The sequence below is a fragment of the Augochlora pura genome, chromosome 3, assembly GCF_028453695.1.
Source record: "Augochlora pura isolate Apur16 chromosome 3, APUR_v2.2.1, whole genome shotgun sequence".
Classification (NCBI taxonomy): Eukaryota; Metazoa; Arthropoda; class Insecta; order Hymenoptera; family Halictidae; genus Augochlora; species Augochlora pura.
This window is the reverse complement of record NC_135774.1, coordinates 16,508,918-16,528,692: the sequence shown is the minus strand read 5'-3', so window position 1 is coordinate 16,528,692 and position 19,775 is coordinate 16,508,918. Positions and strand designations below refer to the sequence as shown.

Sequence of the window (19,775 nt, the reverse complement as noted above, 5' to 3'; positions counted from 1 at the left end):
CAAGATAAATAAAACTGATTAAAACAGAACTACAGGGGCTATCTAAAAATGACAACTTATGACATTTTATGACAATTTATGACAACATTAAAAGAACTTAATGGTTTTGCAAAAACAAACACATCTCCCGAACGTCACTGCCACACTGCCAATGCGAACCCTCTCAGCAACACCTTCCCACCATGAAATCCATCGCATTATCTTTCCCGGAAACGCCACGATCACGTCACTTAAATAGCCATCGTAATTAGCTCCTTTTTCATACCACGTTAAAAATCTCTATCGTCCTTTCGTCCTTAACCTGCTTTACTTCTAAATCTCACAGGCATAATGTTTTTTGTTCAGAATGATCTCCCAAACATGTTAAAAAAATTTGCCGGTTTCGACTTGAAATACCCTGTATAGTTTATGTACGGCACCTTTTGCCATAATCTATATATTATTGCTAACAGATCGGTAATTCATTAATTTCAGTTTTATAGAAAGTGGAGTGCTTGACTATTTTATTATTATTTGAAATTATAACCTCCCAATGCCTCTTGAAGCAATATAATATCCAATGTAGTAAACTGTAATTCATTTCCATTACTTCGTTTAGGATCAAAATGATACTGCTCTCCAAATAGAATTTTACAGAATGCAAAGTTCAAGGAAATGCTCTGCACTATTTGTAAGCAACGAGATAAGAATAGTTCGTTTAGCAAAATCTCGCAAACACACAGTCCAACATACAGTCGGTGTAAAATATTTTCATTCACCGAACTTCAGATTTTCACAAATTGTTGATATTTGAACTGTTATTACTTGTACATAATAGGAAGCTCCAAAATGAGTCCAAGTTCAACGTATCACGATGCGCTTTTATGACACTTTAACAAATGTCAAATATCAACGATTTGTCCAATATCAAAAATACAACGTGTGAATACTTCTTACACTGACTGTATGTCGGTGCTTGGAGTAAGTATATAAGAACTTCGCATAGCAGTATATCTAATGCTTCGTTAAAGGTTTCACGATGGATCCGCGTGTGTTGTTTTTCGTTGTGACTTTCGGTAGTTGCGGTCTATTCATAAACCTTGTTATCACCAATCCGATTTCAGCACCTGAAAAAACTGCATTCGACATAAAATTTCTTCTGGATTGCATGCATTCGGACAACGAAACGTACACGGCGTGCTTTAAAAGAGAGAAAGGGCGTTTACATTCTCAAAATATAGGTCTGCCTCAGTTTACTCAAGAAAATATATTATTTAACACGTTGAGTGCCACGTGACTGGCACCGAGTTTTCCGTTCAGACCGCGTCAGTCATCGGTGACTGACGCTTCGCATTGCTGTACCACGATACCAGCGCGCGTGGCCTGATGGGGAAGTCATTATAAAACCGCGTGGCACTCAACGTGTTAAGCAATTGGATTTTAAATCAATTTTAGCATGCTAATTTGACCGATGTTATTGACTTAATATATTAATTTGATTAAAAATCCAAGACAGAAATAAAAATGTTTCAGCTAAGATAGCAGATATTGAAGAAATAAATGAAATACGATTTCTGATATATGAAACTGAAATTATTTAATTATGTCATTCTTGTAGTTTATGAGCCATATGATATCAAACTTCTGCACTTCTCTAAATGTTAGCTTTCAATATAAAATCGTCGAGTGTCCTTTCGTACGCCATAAACTCCATTCTTCTTGTAAAATCTAAAAGATAAACCTGATTTTGCTTCCGTTACGGTGCTTCCATTCAATTATTATTTTCGTACATTACAATTAACATTTATTTTATAGTTCGTATAATAAGTAGACATAAGGCATAACATATTACAACATTGAAATCTATATTTTATTTAGATCATAGCTGCATGAAGTCGTGTTTAGAAGACTGTAGAAGGAGGACCAATCAAGTGTATGAAGCCTGTGAAGATAATTGTAATCATTGCATTAAAAAAGTAAAGCAAATTAATATCGCTGATGTCGAAATGGAAATACTACGCGCTCACGAAAATTATACTAACAATAGGGTTAAACGCGAGGAAGCTAAACACGTAAACGTCAATGTTGATGTTGCTGTAGACGTGCATAATCATGTCTACTCCGGTCCTAGTAAGTACGAATTCTTTTGTTCTAATGTTTTTAATGTTTAGCACTTTGTACGCCAAATCGAATGTGCTCAATATTCTAGAGTAACTATTTTCTGTTACTTAGCTAAACCACAATGTCCGTGTTTTTATATCATTTTGGTGCCATGCTACTGTCGCCCTTGGTATTAAATATGCCAATATCAGAATTAATCGCCCTGCATACCAGTAAGTTTGAATACCTTACCATAATTTTGCCAACATGTTACACGCCTCTTCATGAGTGTATCTAATAAATTTTAAAATTTTCTTTGCATCTATTTTATTTTAACCTAAGTTTTTACCCTTTTTTTACATCTGAGTTTTTGGAATAATTAATTTTTAGAAAATCCCAAATTACCAACGTTGCATGTTTTTTAAAAACAACGATCTTGTAGATTCTTTTAAATTCTTATAACATTCATATTTGATGCAAAATAAACATTGAGGTATCATAAATAAGTATTATACGGAGTACGACATACTCGTTTAAACATGTTTCATACATACACAAGCTTTATACAACTTATTTGATACTGTCCATGTATCGTCTTTTGTAAGAAATACTTCTGGAATTTTTATAATTAAAGCATAAAGCTGAAGTTAAAAAACATAAACTAACGTCCACGAACGTCATGCTTACGAACGAATTGCGCTGCTTATCTCTTAGTGTTTATAAATCGCGAACTTGATTTAAATACCAATGTTCTTGATATTATACTTCTTATTTTAGTATCAATGCACTCGAAGCCATTGCAACTGCAAATCTGAAATAATTTTTCTGGCTTTTAGTATTTCCATGTTATTAACAAAATTCATCCTATGCAAATGAAATTAAGTCTTGTGACTCATATAACAGTTACACTTTCGCCAATTTTTGTAATCTAAGCTTTGACGATATCTACGAAAATAATTTTGGAACGTGTTACAGTAACTTTAATGGCGCCGTAGAGTCGTCACTCGAGTACAAGGGGTTAAACCAAGACGTTTATTGTATAAAGCTTAGTATAAGAGATTATGTCGATATAAGGAAATTTGATAATATTATATCATTTTAATTATATTATATATAGTTAATAAATTACATTTTAAGTTCTATAGATACATATGAAAATATGTAATAAACATTATAATTCATTGTAATCTCGCACGAACAATTTTATGGTATGTAATCTGTTCTTGCATTACTTAGGAGCCGTGTGGGTCCTAAACGGATGGGTCCTGTCGGATGGGTATGGGCCCGGTCGCCGTAAACAGGGAAGGAATCGTTTGAACGCTTTCAACGAAGGCATCGATAGTTTTCGTAGGGATATAATGTGGCAACAGTCTCAGACACACACTTTTCTCTGTTGCAGTCAGACATAGTTCACTAGCTGACCGTTCCATTTACGTAGAGGCCGCTATCGTACCACAGCATATTCTACCGTGTCGGTAATTCAGACTCTGAGACAAAAAGAAAGCATTGCATGAAATACCTGTGCGGGTCCTAAGTCTGTCGTCGCACTCGGCATTATCGATAGTTCACGAGTTTAAACACGTAGTAAGAATCGTATATATTACATATTTCATTTCTAATATGAGTGCTGTATATTATTTAAAGGCAACGAGTGTATGTGTCGCGAACATTTAACCGGTGGAAATAATATTTATGAAAAATGTGTTGTAGAAATACGTAATGTATTTGGGAAGGAATCAAAATTTTGATCTAATTAAAAGATTGTTTTTGCTACATCGGAAATTATAAACAAATTCTTGTTCTTTAGATATGGGTTCGAGGTTGCCTATTTAAAAGAATAGGAAGAAATAAAAATATGCGTTCCATAGAATGGTGCAACGTATATTAAAGTTACTGGCTCATATCTATGGGGTTGGCCTTTACTGCTTAACCTTACTGTCCGATTCTACCCACCGAATGAATCGTACCTGGTAAAGTATGCGTTTTAACTGTGTTGACACAGGCCAATCGAGAAGTGGAGTAGACAAAGATAAACACGTATGAAGTTCCACTTAAAAAGCCAAACAATATGCCCATTTCGTTTTCCATCTGATATCGGTAAAATATTAAAGAAAATCCTGTTAGGCATTCAATCAAGTCCCCCGTACGATGGACAGTCACAGTCCTACAGTAAAATTTTGAACAAAATTAAGTTCTAAAATTTTCATTGAACATACTGCTGACTCGTATGGTGAGTTCTACATTTAAAGCAGACAAGTGTCTGAAATTTTAACGAGACTTTTTCCTGAAACTTAAAGCATGGATGATGAGGAGTAATTATAAGAATCGTTTATTAGTAATAGAAACACAAACTTTGTTTTCAAAAAGTCACGTCACTTTTCATGGTGAGGAACATAAAATTTTAAACTCGACCACGTTATGTAATTTCGTTAAATAAAATGAAATAAATGACGTTTATTAGTTTTATTCATATTGCTGATACACCTAGATCCGGAAACCAATTTTGCCAATTTTCACCTCCATTGTTAACTGTAATAGCGCAATATTTTACCATAAAAGCCACCTGAGCAGGACACTGGGTCGCTCCTTTAGAACCTGCTTCCAACACCTGACGTCAAGTTCGTTTCTCTACGGGGATCGAATACAAAAGAGGACCGCAGTGGCCATCGTATTTTCGTTTCACTATATTGGTTCTACCATAAACTACAGATGTTGACACCTGGTACTGGTAACCGCATTAGGTAAACGCAATAGGTAACGCTTAACAATATCAAAAATATGAAATAAGTTGTAGATACTGTAACGATCAAAAGTGCCCACACGTCTTTTTAAACTGGTCTAAACGTCTTGAATTTCTCTATAAATGTCAAAGGGAATAGTTCACTGTACAATGATAGAAACACTTTTTTTTAGTTCTGCTATTACTTTGAATAAAAAAAAAGTAAAAATACTCTCATTTTTTTTACTTTTTTTATCAGAACCTATAATGAAAATTTAAAAGATTCATTTGGCACTTCTCGGTAACTTATACACTTGCTAGAAATTTTATTGAAATCAAGCAATTTTTACATTTGTCAGTGGCTGTTGCTTGACCAGGCGTTGACCGATCTATTTTTTCACAGGATTAAATAAAAAGGTAATAATAAAACTATATTTTCTTTTACATTTTTTATTTCAAATAATATCATTTATAAAGTAAATGCAGTTTAGTCATTATGCAGTAAAATAATCACTCTCACATTTATAAAAAGATTCAGGTTATGTAGACCAGTTTTAAAAAAAGTTATATTATTTTGAATGGTTTTAACACTTTTGTTCTTTAGTGTAACTTATGTTTAAATCTAGATTTTGTTAGTATACACATTATTTTGGAACGTATAGAACAATTTTAGCGGTGCCTCGGAGTCACCACTCGAATGCAAAAGATTAATCCGAACAATGATAACATTCGGTGCAGGAAATTTTTAGGAATCGAATATGTCGATTAATCTAATAGTTGAAAAAATTCAGTTCCTCTTTCTTTCCCTCGCTTTCATGCCGTGCCGAAGATCGCACAGTTTCCCTTGATATTCGAGGGCTTTTTCTTCAATTCTAGCGGTGAGGGGATTCTCAAAAATAATTAGTCCATTGCTAAATCCATGTGAAATGAATGTCGAAATCCGTGAAACGCTTATTGAATTGATCTATTACCGAATGAAGTATGTGTATACGGTTATCAAAATCGCAATTCTTGCCAAATTCTTCGACAATTGATTTACAATATCCGAAGAAGATAAAAAACGCATGAACAATAGTAGCATATAGATTTCATGTGGAAATCTATTATACGACATCGATGATGCGTGCCGAAGCGTTCGGTGCACCGGGTTACCTAACGTATTGCAACAGTTACACATCGATATCTACAGCATCTCCGTTAATTATTTCAGAAACAATTAAACCAATTATCCAACTGTACAAATCACCAACTATCTTGGTACTCATAATTCCAAATGTTGTAAAATATTTATATCATCTGTTACGAAACATGGCCGAATAATTCCCCGACCCAAGTAATCGGGAAATGTATGTACGTATAATAATTATCATTAAATGGCGAAAAAGAAAAAAATCTAAAACCACGGATCCTTATGTATTTGTAGGACACATACTATAAATACAATATGCAAAAGGTGCAAACGAGTCTATCTTATGACTGGAAAAGCTGTGATAAAAATAAAGATACAATTATCTCGTATGATCATACGTTTTTCCACAAAATAACGATCAGCGGTTATTACTTAATGTTTATAGATATTCATGTGAACCTATTGTGTGTTTCGCAATACGTTAGATAATGTTGGATAGCAACGAAAGTGATCGCAGCATCCTGCCGTGGGAATGGCAACTAGTTTCTCCTACTCGCGCATCCACGTGAGTTGCGAACAGATTTTTCTCACTATACATGTGCATATGTCTGAGTATTGTATGAACTGTCCTACCGACATCCTGTGCTAATCATAATTAAACACTCGGATGCAAGAACGGCCTGAGGAACTTTCTTGCGTAAAATGTATAAATCGATTTTTCATTACATTCTAAATGTATCTTGAAAATTTTATTATTTATTATAATTTATTTTATAATTTATAATTTTCAATATTTATAACATTATATATCTACAATTTGTTATATTAGTTTTTATGATTTTATAACTTGTAATCTATAATTTTATTGCTTATTTTATTAGATCTCGGTGACTATGAAAACTGAAGGTTTTTTCAAAATTGGTTGACGCAAAAACAATCACAGGCATTGGTAAATCATAAAATCTCTAGATTTCAATTTTTGCTATCCTTAATTGTTTGTAGATCATAGCAATGCAAACCAATTTTGACAAAATTGTCGGGACCTAAAATGTGCATTATTTAAACTTTTGTTATACGATCAAATAAAAATGTTAAAAGCGTAATTTTTTTTATCTTTTTTGTTTAATTACTCTCAATTGTGAATTGCAATGCTTAAAAGATTTGTTTATATATTTTCTAGCGAACTAGTCTTTCTATCATCTCAAAAAAATTCGAATCGTTCGGTCCAATTTGAAAAACGTTATTCTAACGTACCATAGATAAAAGGAAGAAATTCTTCCGTGCTTGTAGATTTGTATGGTTTTCTATGTGTAGCGTATTATAGTACTACTGCGGCGTATACATTTACGCTTGAGATGTGTAAGTTGTGAAAGAATGTGCAACATTAGTTACCGAACAAATTAACAGCAAGGATGGTTGTAGTGTAACGACCACGGAGGATCGTTTCTAGCCCTGATCCGTTGTATCATTCAAGTTAAAGGGTTCTTTGTTCTAATCTACACCTGGCGTACGATCTAACGCCTCGAGTTTATAGAGCAAACGGGCCACATCGACGGACCACCCACGGACTCGCCCAGCTGGGTACTCCGTTCGTCGCGCTCAAAACTCATCGAACGTCTGCATGGGCCTGGATATCCGACTTCCGCTATATAATGCAGTAACAGTACACTCTCCTTTGCCCCCTCGAAGAAACTGGACATTAAATTTTCACGGTTCAGTGCCGTCGAACGCGAGTCCTTCTGGAGCGGTCTGCGCAACGCTGACTTCTGTGTCCTGTCGTGGAACCCCAAGGAGGCCCTCGAAGATACCGCATATGGTACGAGCGACCGACCCAATCACCGGTCTACGGAGGTCCCAATTAATCGAGGTACTCGAGTGTCCTAATACGCACGCACGTACTTACCAGCTTAGCCTGCAACTTTCTTTTAACCGGCATTCTTGCGGATACGTCAATACGAAAATGCAAGCTGCTCCGGTCGTTCCGATACAAAGGTCTGCTGCTTGCCGTGAACTACGGGATCTTCGCAATGTGATCGTCGATGTTTTGTGATTCTATGATCTTTGGAACAAGATTACGGAAACATTTGCACTTTCTTCGTTCCGACGCGCTCAACTTACAGTGAGACAAGAAATTATTCGAACGTGTACATAATAACTTGCTTATGACTGGGCCGAACGATCTAAATCTTTCTAGATGTTACAGGAATTAGTTTTCTAGATAACGGCTAAACAAATTCTTAAAAAACTTGACGTAATCGCAGTTTTGACTCTTCCGACCAAAAACTGTAAGAACGCGTATAGGTTGCCGAGATGTGCACAACATATTTTTTAAATTTTTATCATAAGCACAGATAATATGTTTGAAAGGCATCATTTTCTAATGTTTGAATTATTTTAAGCAATTGTAATTAATACGAATTTTTATTCATTCGAAATACATAAAACTGATAGTCGAACTTACATCTCAACGAAATTTACCTCGTTTGGACGGATTTTAAAATAGTTATAACGTTTTAAAAGTGAACGTAAAATGAACTTGAATATAAACAATTAAAAATTATATCGAGTATCTAATTGTACCGTCCGGCACTCAAAGCTTCTATGCCTAGAGCACTTAATAGCTTCTATTTTCGCAAAACTTCGTTATTGTAGCATGAGGAGATAGGATTCAGGGATAATGCGAAGACCTTCCTAATTGTAAAGGCGGGAAGTCGAAAGTCATTCGTTGATGTGTCCCGACGCTTCCGCGCCACGGCGTCGAAAGCATCGTGCTGTCGTGACGCTTGTGCCGAGTAGTCAATTTGGGAAATTCCATTTGTAAAAATAAATACGGTCAAGACTACGGGCGTAAAGGATAATCTCTGACCTTATGGACGTTAATGCCGATTTTATAGATAATTTGTTCCCTAGGTAATTTAGTATGCTAAATTAGAATTTAATGAACCTAAGTGTTACGGACACGATAATATCTAATTACGTTACCGACAGTGAGTCGTTGAACAACGTTTTCGTCAGTAGAAATTCTTAATACGATCGCAAACGTATATTTTCTTTTGGCAATGAAAAATTTATATGTAGCAGTTTTAACACTATTTTCACCAATTCTTGATACAATGTATACTTATATTTACTACGAATTTATTTATCAATTAATGTCCCCCCGGGCTTACAATGAATACCCGGGGGTAATTACAATTCTACCGCCTTGCGCAGGGACTCAATATAGAAATTAAATAAATTAATGAAAAGAAATAACAAATGTATACAATAGAATTAGGCTACGTAGTAAATAAGTAAATAGATATAATAACAATAATAATATAACAACGAAGAATAATAAAAAGAGATAAAAATAAAATGGAATTCTTTATTCTTTCAGTCTTTGTGACCCATTCACGCTCAATAATCACTATAGGAAAGGTAAAACAGGCCATTGAAGAGAATGAATTAAATTCAGAAAATAAGTGTAAATGAAAGTGTTAAAAAGTATCTTTTGAGTCCTTTCGTAAAACTATTGAGAAATTAAAATTTTAAAAGATATCTCTGGATTCCTTTGATAAAAATGATATTGTCATATTTAGGGTTTCTTAAAGATTATTGTCAGTGTAGTCACGCAAGCTATACGCACGTAGTACTTGTTTATCAGCGTTGGAAGTAATAAAGCTAATCTGGTAATGGAATGAGCGTATAGAACGTGTAGTTCTTATGACAAAAATAAATCATGTTTATCTAGTGTACCTGTTTTGCGTCTATGAGAGTATTAGAAGTAAATCTAGTGTATACCACTCCATTACGTTATACGTTGTAGGTTACAACGATGCAATAATCGCAGATTATATATGTCTAGATATAATGAACTCGTAATCTCATTCCTTACCCGAGGCTACGCCTTCAGTATGTAGGTGTATTCCTGTTCCTTCAAAGGAACCGTTAAACGATAGTAGTTATCGTGTGACAATAAATAAGGACTTCGATGTTGTCTTAGCGTGCAATTTGGTACGTTCGTAAAAACGTACAGTCACGCGTATAAGTTCACGTGCAACACTATAAAACTACTAAAAGAAAGAGAGCACGAGTTACGATCATTTAATGTACATAATTCATTTATTATTTATAACTGGAAAAATTCAACGTACGTAGATCGATGACACAAAATCCAAAAGTATATTAACCAAAAGTTTATTAAAATGTATAAAATTTGCTAGATTCTCTTCAACAAGCTCGTCATTTATGTTTTTATTTTGAATATTTCAAATCTTTTAAAGGAGTAAACGTCGATTTTTTTACTATGTACATATATATTACTATATTTACTATGTATATATTTTATTAATATATATGCATGTATTATGTGGGTCTATACATATTATTATAATACAACAGAAGTAGACCTATTTTTTAAAGATGTAATATACTCTTATGTGCAAATGTGAATTATTTTTATTACTTCAGTGTTTGAGAATCTAGTTATGGAGGTATTTTTATTACAATGGTATAGTCAAATAATCGAACAATGCGAAAGGGATAAGTGTCGATGCGTTGAATGATCGAATATCATAATTTTTTTCGATACAGCTACGTACATAGTAGTCACTACAATTTCATACACGTGCTATACACTTGTCGTTCCGCTTAATTTAAAAACCATTGCACCTGCTCTGCCTTGTTTGCATTTTAGTCGTTGCAATTTGTACGAACATGTTTACGCGATATCGTAAGATGCAACGAATTTAACGGTTCTGAATTCATACATTTGAAGCATGACCTGTATACATGCTGATGTTTTTCTGAGTTCAAAATTTTGCTCTCCAAATTAATCCCTTTTGTACATCATATTCACCTTTTCGTAAATAAAATATCTCCTTTCACGGCTCAAAATTGGCTGTATGTTATTCAATTTATATGAATGAATTTACTTGTCCATAAAATTATATGAATAATTATTCCGTATTAACGTTCAATAAAAAAAACATCTACCCACAGTGATTACATTTAATATGATTTTAGTAGAGATAATTACAAATAAATGCATATAATTTGCAAAGGGGTGAATTTCGAAAAATGAATAAGATCTGCAAAAGGGATAATTTGATTTGCGAGTATGTGAATATGATCTCCCGAAAGATTAATTTTTAGTGAAAAATTGTATAAACAAGTTCGTGGTTATAACTAGTGAAAGTAGTTATTCGGTCGCACACCATTACAAACATACCGCAAAACTATTTCCGTTGAGGACACCGTCCATTACCACAATTAATTTCACTTTTTCACGCAGCTGAAGAACGAGTGAATGTACATATATACATACATACAAACCTAATACATACATACATAACCGACAAGCTAAAGGTGTGCAAGAAGTGCTGGCAGTTGGACACTTCACCTGTCCTTTGCTGCTCCTCTGCATAGACGCGTTTCGTTTTTAATCTGTTAATTATTGTTTATAGGCCGCAGAAGAAAGTGCCCTTCAACCGGCTGCGTACTCAACCTTGCAAACAGATGGCCTATAATGAATTTCTGGGTGTTTGTAGGATTATTGCACGAATTACTACATTGTTAATAATATTGAGCCTACTAATAAAAAATGTTTTAGTAGTCGAATCGATTTGATCGCTTGAACGCTTTCTACACTCACTGCACATATTTCTGAATGAGAATATTCCCTTAACCCTTCGACGTACCATTTTCTACACAGTCACCGCGATTAGGAATTTTTCAATTTACACAATTTCTTAGAAGGGACAGAACATCAATTTATTCCATGCCTGAATTTACTTGAATGCTTAAATATTAATAACAAGGGATTAGAATTCTATTCCAATTTTAAAGAACAGAATAGCATCTATATTTAATTATTTATTACTAGTCCGTCACGAGTCGGACTCGTCAAAGTACGGCAAGGGGTTAATGAATATGACTGCGTTAGAAATGATTATTAATTAATTATATATACAGTTATTATACTATTGCCACGATTTTCAGTGTTGTTTCATCTCACGAACAGCTCTGAGTTTCACTGATCATATTTCGAAGGTAGGTGTAGTGAGAATTCTCAAAAGGACAATCCGGGTTGAGACCTGCGGCTCGCGTAAAGAGCATTATATTATCTTCTTATTCCGACTCAGGTACGGAGATTTTCACCGAGCACATCTTCCTCCGGAGAAATTTTCCACAATATACAGGTAATATTTCCGGTCGAACGGATGACGGTTGACGGTTGAAGGTTGACGGTCGACAATGGGAAAGATGGCTGCGTCCTTCGATTTTTCAAAAATCTTAACGGAACCTTGCACTGTGACACGGAAATCACTGTAACAATTATGAACTAAAACTGTGTGAAACATGGTGCACCGGCGTCACGGTTCTGCTACCTACTTGAATAAATTAGAATAGATTTTATAGTCCGTGGCATTGCTCAGAATATTCAGCAGTCTGTTGATGTTAATGTCGAGTTTGCTCGAGTGAAAGGATCATCGCAGTAACGTTCTACATCGAACCCATAAATTAGACGAACTGACTGATTAGAATTGCCTTTTCGAGATTGATTAGGGAGGTAGGGAGGTTAGGGGAGGTTATAAGAGGTAGCCAACATTTACTCTGTGGTTGAAGAAACGATTGAGCGAAGCTCATCAACTGCGGCAGTATGAGGGATTTCTTGCATCATTGTTTATCGATTATAAATCATTTCTAAAATGCCACATCACTTTACTCGAAAAATTCTGAGTTAGCTATTTGGTAAGTAGTAAAAGTAATTACATCTTTATCACATATTTGTTTACGCATTTATTATTTCACGCTACACAATGGAGTATTTTGGCAACGATTTATTAAATCTTGTGCGATATATAAAATTTTTGCTTCCTGGAATAATTATTACTGAATGTATAGAAACCAATATTCCAATATTTTTCCATTTATTTCGTTTACTGACGAGGCATTATATTTTGTTAAGAGTATAGAGTTTTCGCAACTCTGTTCCTCTATTAACTAGTTTCTGAATTACTGTTCAATGATTTTTCTATGTCGCAAACAAACCATACCAACATTCTTTTTCACGTTGAATATAATGTTGTATATGCTTGTGTTTTTTTTATTAGCAACGTTAAAAAATTGCTATTAATTCACTGAAGTACATTACATTCCAAACAATTCGATGCCATTATAATCAATTGGGATTTCTGTTCGTGATACAAAATAAAATATTTGTTAGTTAGTATATGTAACATCCCTGTCATGTGCCAATATAGACTTTGATGTTCCCGATTGCCCATGAAATAATGTCTACATTCGTATAAGTATGTTAAATACAGACAGCAATGTGTTGGTTTTATTTTGTGACAATTTAAATTACCCGTCCAAGCACATTTCTTTAAAAATAAATCGTAAGACAAGGGATTAATTAGATTAAACTTCAAGGAACATGAAACAAATAGAGACGAACAATTCGGAAAGATATGAGCTGATTCAGTAAATGTTAGATGAAAAGCTAGCTCATTTAAATTCTTACTTATAATGCAAATAAAAGTGTTAAAGTAATATAACATAAACAAACATATAATACTTATAAACATTTATAAATCGATTTGTAAATTTTTTTATAAAATTGTAGAAAATGATAAAATTATATCATTCCCAAGTAATTTCGTTCTCACATAAAATGAATGAAATCATTTTGGTCAGTTCTTGAAAAGAAATACTTCACCCTGCGCTAGAGAAATTGTAGGAAACCTTGAGGACATCGGTGAAAATCAACTTATAGTAAATTAGTTGCGTACTCGTAAAAATCTCTTGCAAATTATAATATTTTTTATTTTATTTTCATTAATTATAGATGTTGCCATGCGCAGGTACCAGAGCGTTGCAAAAGATCGAAAGTAGTTCGCCCACTTTCGTCGATTCTAATCCGTTTAAATTTTTTTATCATCGATTTGTAACAACTTTCTGATTACCGCGGACATTTTTTCGAATTCTCATTAAACTTTCTACTGTGAAAGATCTATACACACGTATATCTTGATATTATAGTACATTTTCACATACGCAGGAAAAATGATTTATAGAGAAAGTCCTCATAAGTGTTACCTGTCATATTTTAATTGCAATCGCGATAATCATTTACTAGCCAACAAATTATGAGTTTAATAAAATATTTTTTATATTTATATATTTGTAAGACATATTGTTACTTAGAACACAAAAGGCTCTTGCACTACGAGTCTTTTTTCACAGTAACGTTGATTACCATTTCTTTCTTCCGAATTTTCTATAGATGAAGGAAAATTGATATTTATCGTGCGTCAACCTTTTCTCCGACGTTTAAGTAATAATAGAGGAGTAGAATTTGATTTTGATTTAAAAGACGCGAATGGTATCCAGATTGTGACCGCGAACTTTGTAAACAAGCTTTGCAACGTGAACGTTGAATAAAGTACAATCATGTTAATATTGCAAACAAATTTAGGTGTCTGGTAAATATTAATTAAATCAAGATTATTGCCCATCGTCCAGTGCCTTGAGACACGGACCTGAAATTATCGTAATTGTAAGGCAGTATGTAATCGGCCTTTATCGATTCTCAAATATTTCCTTGCTCGCAGATTCAAATTCCGTTTTCCATAACAAAACCGCATTACACAACGGTTTTGGAATAAACGTCCAAACATCAAAACAACAACAAATGGTTACCTACTTCACGCACGAACTGAGCCAGGTCTAGGAACGCGATTTATACGGTTACAAGATACATGTAAGGGATTATGTCTCACATCTTCATATTAAGAGTAATATGATAATAATAGCGCAAGAGGTTAACAGGAATATGTTAAAACACAGTGTTTTACAATAGGTTCTGTTTGTTTATCGTCGCTATTGATCATACAATTGTAATTGTATTGTAATTAGAATTAATTAAATATAGAGGTTGAGTAGCACATTTTTCGTACTCCAAATAATTTTTAAATTACTTATCGTACGTACATACATATACATATAACTTTTAGATTAATCTATGTTTCGAATTCACAATTTTTAATCCCCATTTTGTGAATAAGTTTATTTTATCCTTTATTTTTGCAATTTAAATAGCAGTGAACTGTTCGATGTAATTTCAATTATAAATTTTCAATGTTTAAGTAACTAATGCTTTTGAAATTAAAAAACAATTAAAAAGATCCTGTTCACGGATAAATCGGAAGGTTTCTATTGTCATCTAACTTGCATCCAACGAGTTCAGGTGATTCTGACGTATAACTTTTATGCGTGTTGCGCAAGTACACACGTTAAGAGTATCAAAATCGCTCAGATCCCTCGATTTATCATGCCTGACCACATGTGAGAAAGGCGTAGGCTCCCGAGGTGTTTCTTAACCGGCGATGTTCGTGTATGCCCACGCAGCCCACGTTGGAACATTTTAGATTAGTGCCCCCAGATAACACGTGTACACACTTAGAACCGTATATTATGAACGAGAAATTTGCAGGGATCTGAACTTCCTTTTATTCAAATCAATACAGTCACGAATTATGATTCTGAATATCAATACCTGATAACTTCGACTCGATAACAATATTCACGCTAAAACTAGTTTCGGAAAGTTTAAGCTGACTCGCATCATGAATAATCTGTTACGTTTCATTTTTTCATAGATTCGAGCATATTTTTTGCAACAGATACATCGCACATCGATACCTTTTCTGTTTCTCCGTGGGCCGCGCTCGTTGCTCCCGCTAGGATATCGTTCCTTTGTCCGTTTCCTCTCGTTCCTTCGGGAACATGATTTCATATTTAAAGGGCTATTTTAGTGTAAAATGCATGTGTTCTTAACTTTCTGAGAGAATGTTCTGCAAATAATAAATTATTAGTTATTACACCTTTTCCAGTAAAATTTACAAGATTTATTTGTATGTCAACGACGTTTTAAAATCTTTGGAATGAAAAAAGATTGAAATTAGTGACACTGCGTATTCTCAAACATAACCGCTTTTAACACTTCATCGACCGGTCGTTCGGTTATAAACATTTTAATATTTTCATAAAATTATTTTATTTTATTTATTTTATTAATCGCAGAAGATATCTAATATTTAAAAAATTATATAATACTACCTCGACAATAGATAGCATATTGTTGGTTGCCATGACAACTGATTCACAGGCTACCGGTCGGGGTAAAGAGCTGATTTATAGGCGAATAAATAGTCGGAAATAAAAAAAAGGGGTTAATTAGTATAATAAAAAATACAAAATAAGTATTTCAAATGTTCAAAATGACAATAATTACAAATAATTAATTATTTCGTTATATCTTATCTATAATATGTAACTTTCTTTTCGTCGAATTTATGTAATAATAATAATATTAAAGAATATGCAATTCTACTTAATAAAAACATGAGGGTGGCTACGACTTTTATTGAAAAAATTATAATTCATTTAAATTAAATATTTTAATACGTAGTTGGCAGAAAACCAATAAACTTTTGTTAGGAAATTTAGCAGAAGTACCCGAAAAAATATAAATAAATGTTAAAAAATCACCTTGTATTTCTTATTATGTATTTATTATAATTGTCGTGCCATCGGCTGCGGCTTGCACAAGAAACAGAATTAAAAAACTATACAGAAGTTAATGAAAATAATTTTGAACAATAATTTTTTATCGTTGATCTTAAGGTCATATTTTTGCAATCATTAGATTCGTCTTTATCTCAGCTGTCGTGATATAATAATAGAAATACGTAATCCTATTTAAAAAAAAAAAACATCGATGACCTTCGAATCTCGAAAAATATGACCTTTACAAAATACAATTTTCACCGCAACATGTGTTCCTTTGAACCAAACAATTTGCTCCTTAAGAATTTCCGCGTATCATTATCGATAATGGAGTTATCACTTGTTAACAGAATTACTGAGACACCCTGTACATTGAAACAATATTTTAAATAATACCATTTCAAATGTGTCTAGGTCTGTTTAGTATTAAGTTAACTCAACAATACCATGCGGTTTCTCTTATTTACTATATAATAAAATTTGGTATTTGCTGTTAACGTACTACCGCGTGCGATCGAAAACTCATTTTCTTTTAATGCTGTTTGCGATGGCAAGAAACTCAATCTCGACGATACAGATAGATTAAATCATACGGTATAAAATATATACATTGGGAAATCGGTGTATAGATGTTCGAAACTCTTGTAAATTGTAGTGTCGCTGTTAGTCACGTTTCCCACATTCTATGTATTTGCAATTTCCCGTGAAGCCTATACAATTATTTCAAATTGCATCGTTCCATACAATTGGCAAAGTGGATGATAACGAAACAAGCACCATGAACCTTGCAACATTTATTAGTTTGTCTCGTTCGACGTTTACAAGAGGAGTTGATACCGTGCGGGTACCGGTAGAATACAGATAAAGTCGATGGTAGGAACTGCATAGAATGCTTTTTGTCGGGCCCAAGGCCTCGACGGAGATGTGAATGAATCTAGAACCTGTTCCCCTCTGCTTCTTCTTACGTTTATTCCATCTTCTTTTAGAAGTCAGGCGCGAGCAATGAGCTCGTTGAAAGCTGCCTTAGAACCGGAACAGAGGTGAAAAGGGTTTGTTAAATGAGTCCGAATATAATCTACTTCGTGTACATTGTCCGACGTGTAACCCTTTATTTCGACAATGGATTCGACTCTGCAATCGTAACGCATCGTGGCGGTAATTATGTATGATGAGTGAACGAAGTCATACGAATCGTATTCTTTGTTTTAAAATGTTAACCCTGCGCTGAGTGCAACTGTATCAAATTGGTGCTCGTCAAAATTTATAATACACGGTTGTAGTTTTACCAATAGAATTATAATTTACATTTTATCCAATAGAATTCTTGCTATGTGATTGTTAATAATAATTTATTGTTTTGATAATGATTGTTATTAATAATTGTTAAAAGTAGCATGATTGTTTAATTTTACAAACACTTATGTCCTATTACCTGCAGAGTAAATAATGTGTCTGAAAGGTGATTTACTATCTTTGATCTTTGGCTTTTTAGATTTCAGTTTTAAGTAGACCACTTATATGATCATTAGCACATTTGTCGAAGCAAACACAACGTTCATATATAATTTTCATATATTCACGATATTTCTTTAATGTTCTTAGAATTCACAATTAAATTGGTATAATGATTTTCATAGAAATGATTGATACATACACTCAATTCATGACAGACCTCAAATGAAAAGTCCACAAGAATGTATTCATCTAATTTTAGATTAATTATCCAGTAATATTTTTCCCTAGTTAGAATATGAAATAATCAAAACATGACAAATTCTTTTTGGCTACAACATGGAATAGAATAGAATGTTGGAGTTACCTGTAACACCATTATATTATTCATGCTAGATAAATACTTAAAGGTAACATTCATTATATGTATATATTCCTATGTCTTTATATTCTTATGTCCTTATGTTATAATTGTCTTATGTTCTTATGCCCTTATATTCTCATAAAAAAGAACTGTTAAATTTCTACAAATAGATTTTATTAAACTTTATAGTAGCAATACTATAACATATTATCGACTCAATCAAGTTCAGTATTATGAGAATATTGCCACGTAATGTGTGTTAGAAATGTTGATAGTTGACTGCTAAAATATCTTAGATGAATCACTTTATATTTCATATTATATTTATGTACTCAATTGGTTAATATTTCTCATTATAATACCGATAGTTGTTCCAAACGGGATCGAAAGTCGTACTTCTTTTTTTATAGTGCATGTATCTAAAGAACGAATGTAAATGCATTGATAATTTATACTTCATTCATTCCCATTACACTCGTTTTTAATAAAGGAGGATGTGAGATAACCGTTTCCTGCGTTATTTATTTCTTATCATCGTTCATTCATTGTTTCTTCGTTTTATATGTTTACATGTACTGTTTCAGATTACAGTCAAATTCAAGTATGTTGTAATCTTTAGCAAACATATCTCGAAGGATTTTAAGAAATTTTTAAAAATTGTTGAGCTATCAAATGATGATAGCAGAAACGTGAGAGAGATACCGAACTAAGAAAAACAATCTGAGTTGAACAAATTAATCATTTCACTGTTTATTTTGCAATTATTTTAAACAAATTCAGTGTTTTTATAGCAGGACAATATTAAAAAACTTGTAAAAAGAATAGAGCCCAAAATGTTTTCTTCACAATCAAATATTCAAAAATATGAACACTTTCAATTGACGAAATTAAAATTATTTGAAGTGAAAGCTGGATCAGCATATGGCGTGTCGTTGCAGCTCGGATGGCCAAAGTATCAATGTACAATGTAAACATAAATCGTATGCCTCAAATAAGTTTTTAAATTATGTATATAATTAAAAATTGTTATACACAAAAGTCGTAGTTTTAAGGTAGGGAGAACAACTTCCGTTTCTAAGTAGAATGGCATATTTTTCTCATCGTGGATCGAAAGAATATATTAAATTTTAAGCTGAAAAGTATAAACCTATGTTGATCCTGAAACCAATGGTTAACGAAATTCGTATATTCTCTTCTTTTAATTCTTTGTCCTCCACTCTCCAGTGAAGACCTAAAATCTATAACCTATTGCATTACAATTAATATACCTATATCTTTCATAGCTGAGTTCCATTTATTATTGTCCCTAATTATTTTGTTTCATTGTAACAAATATTCAAATTCAATACATCACTAGGATTTCCACCTGTTCTGTTGACTGTATCAATGAAGTAAGGGTGTATATTGTAAGGACTGTCCGGACGACCTACTAAATACAGTATAAACAGATATAACTTTAAATTTGCTTTATAACATCA

The 19,775-nt window shown here is 33.2% G+C and overlaps 1 long non-coding RNA gene across 1 annotated transcript; it reads left to right on the top strand.

Moving 5' to 3' along the window:
- The first annotated feature begins 2,174 nt into the window (after window positions 1-2,174).
- Window positions 2,175-4,539, top strand: LOC144467923 (uncharacterized). The gene is made up of 3 exons (XR_013493741.1): window positions 2,175-2,312; window positions 3,316-3,663; window positions 3,887-4,539. It is a non-coding gene; the product is annotated as an uncharacterized LOC144467923 (long non-coding RNA).
- Window positions 4,540-19,775: the final 15,236 nt, after the last annotated feature.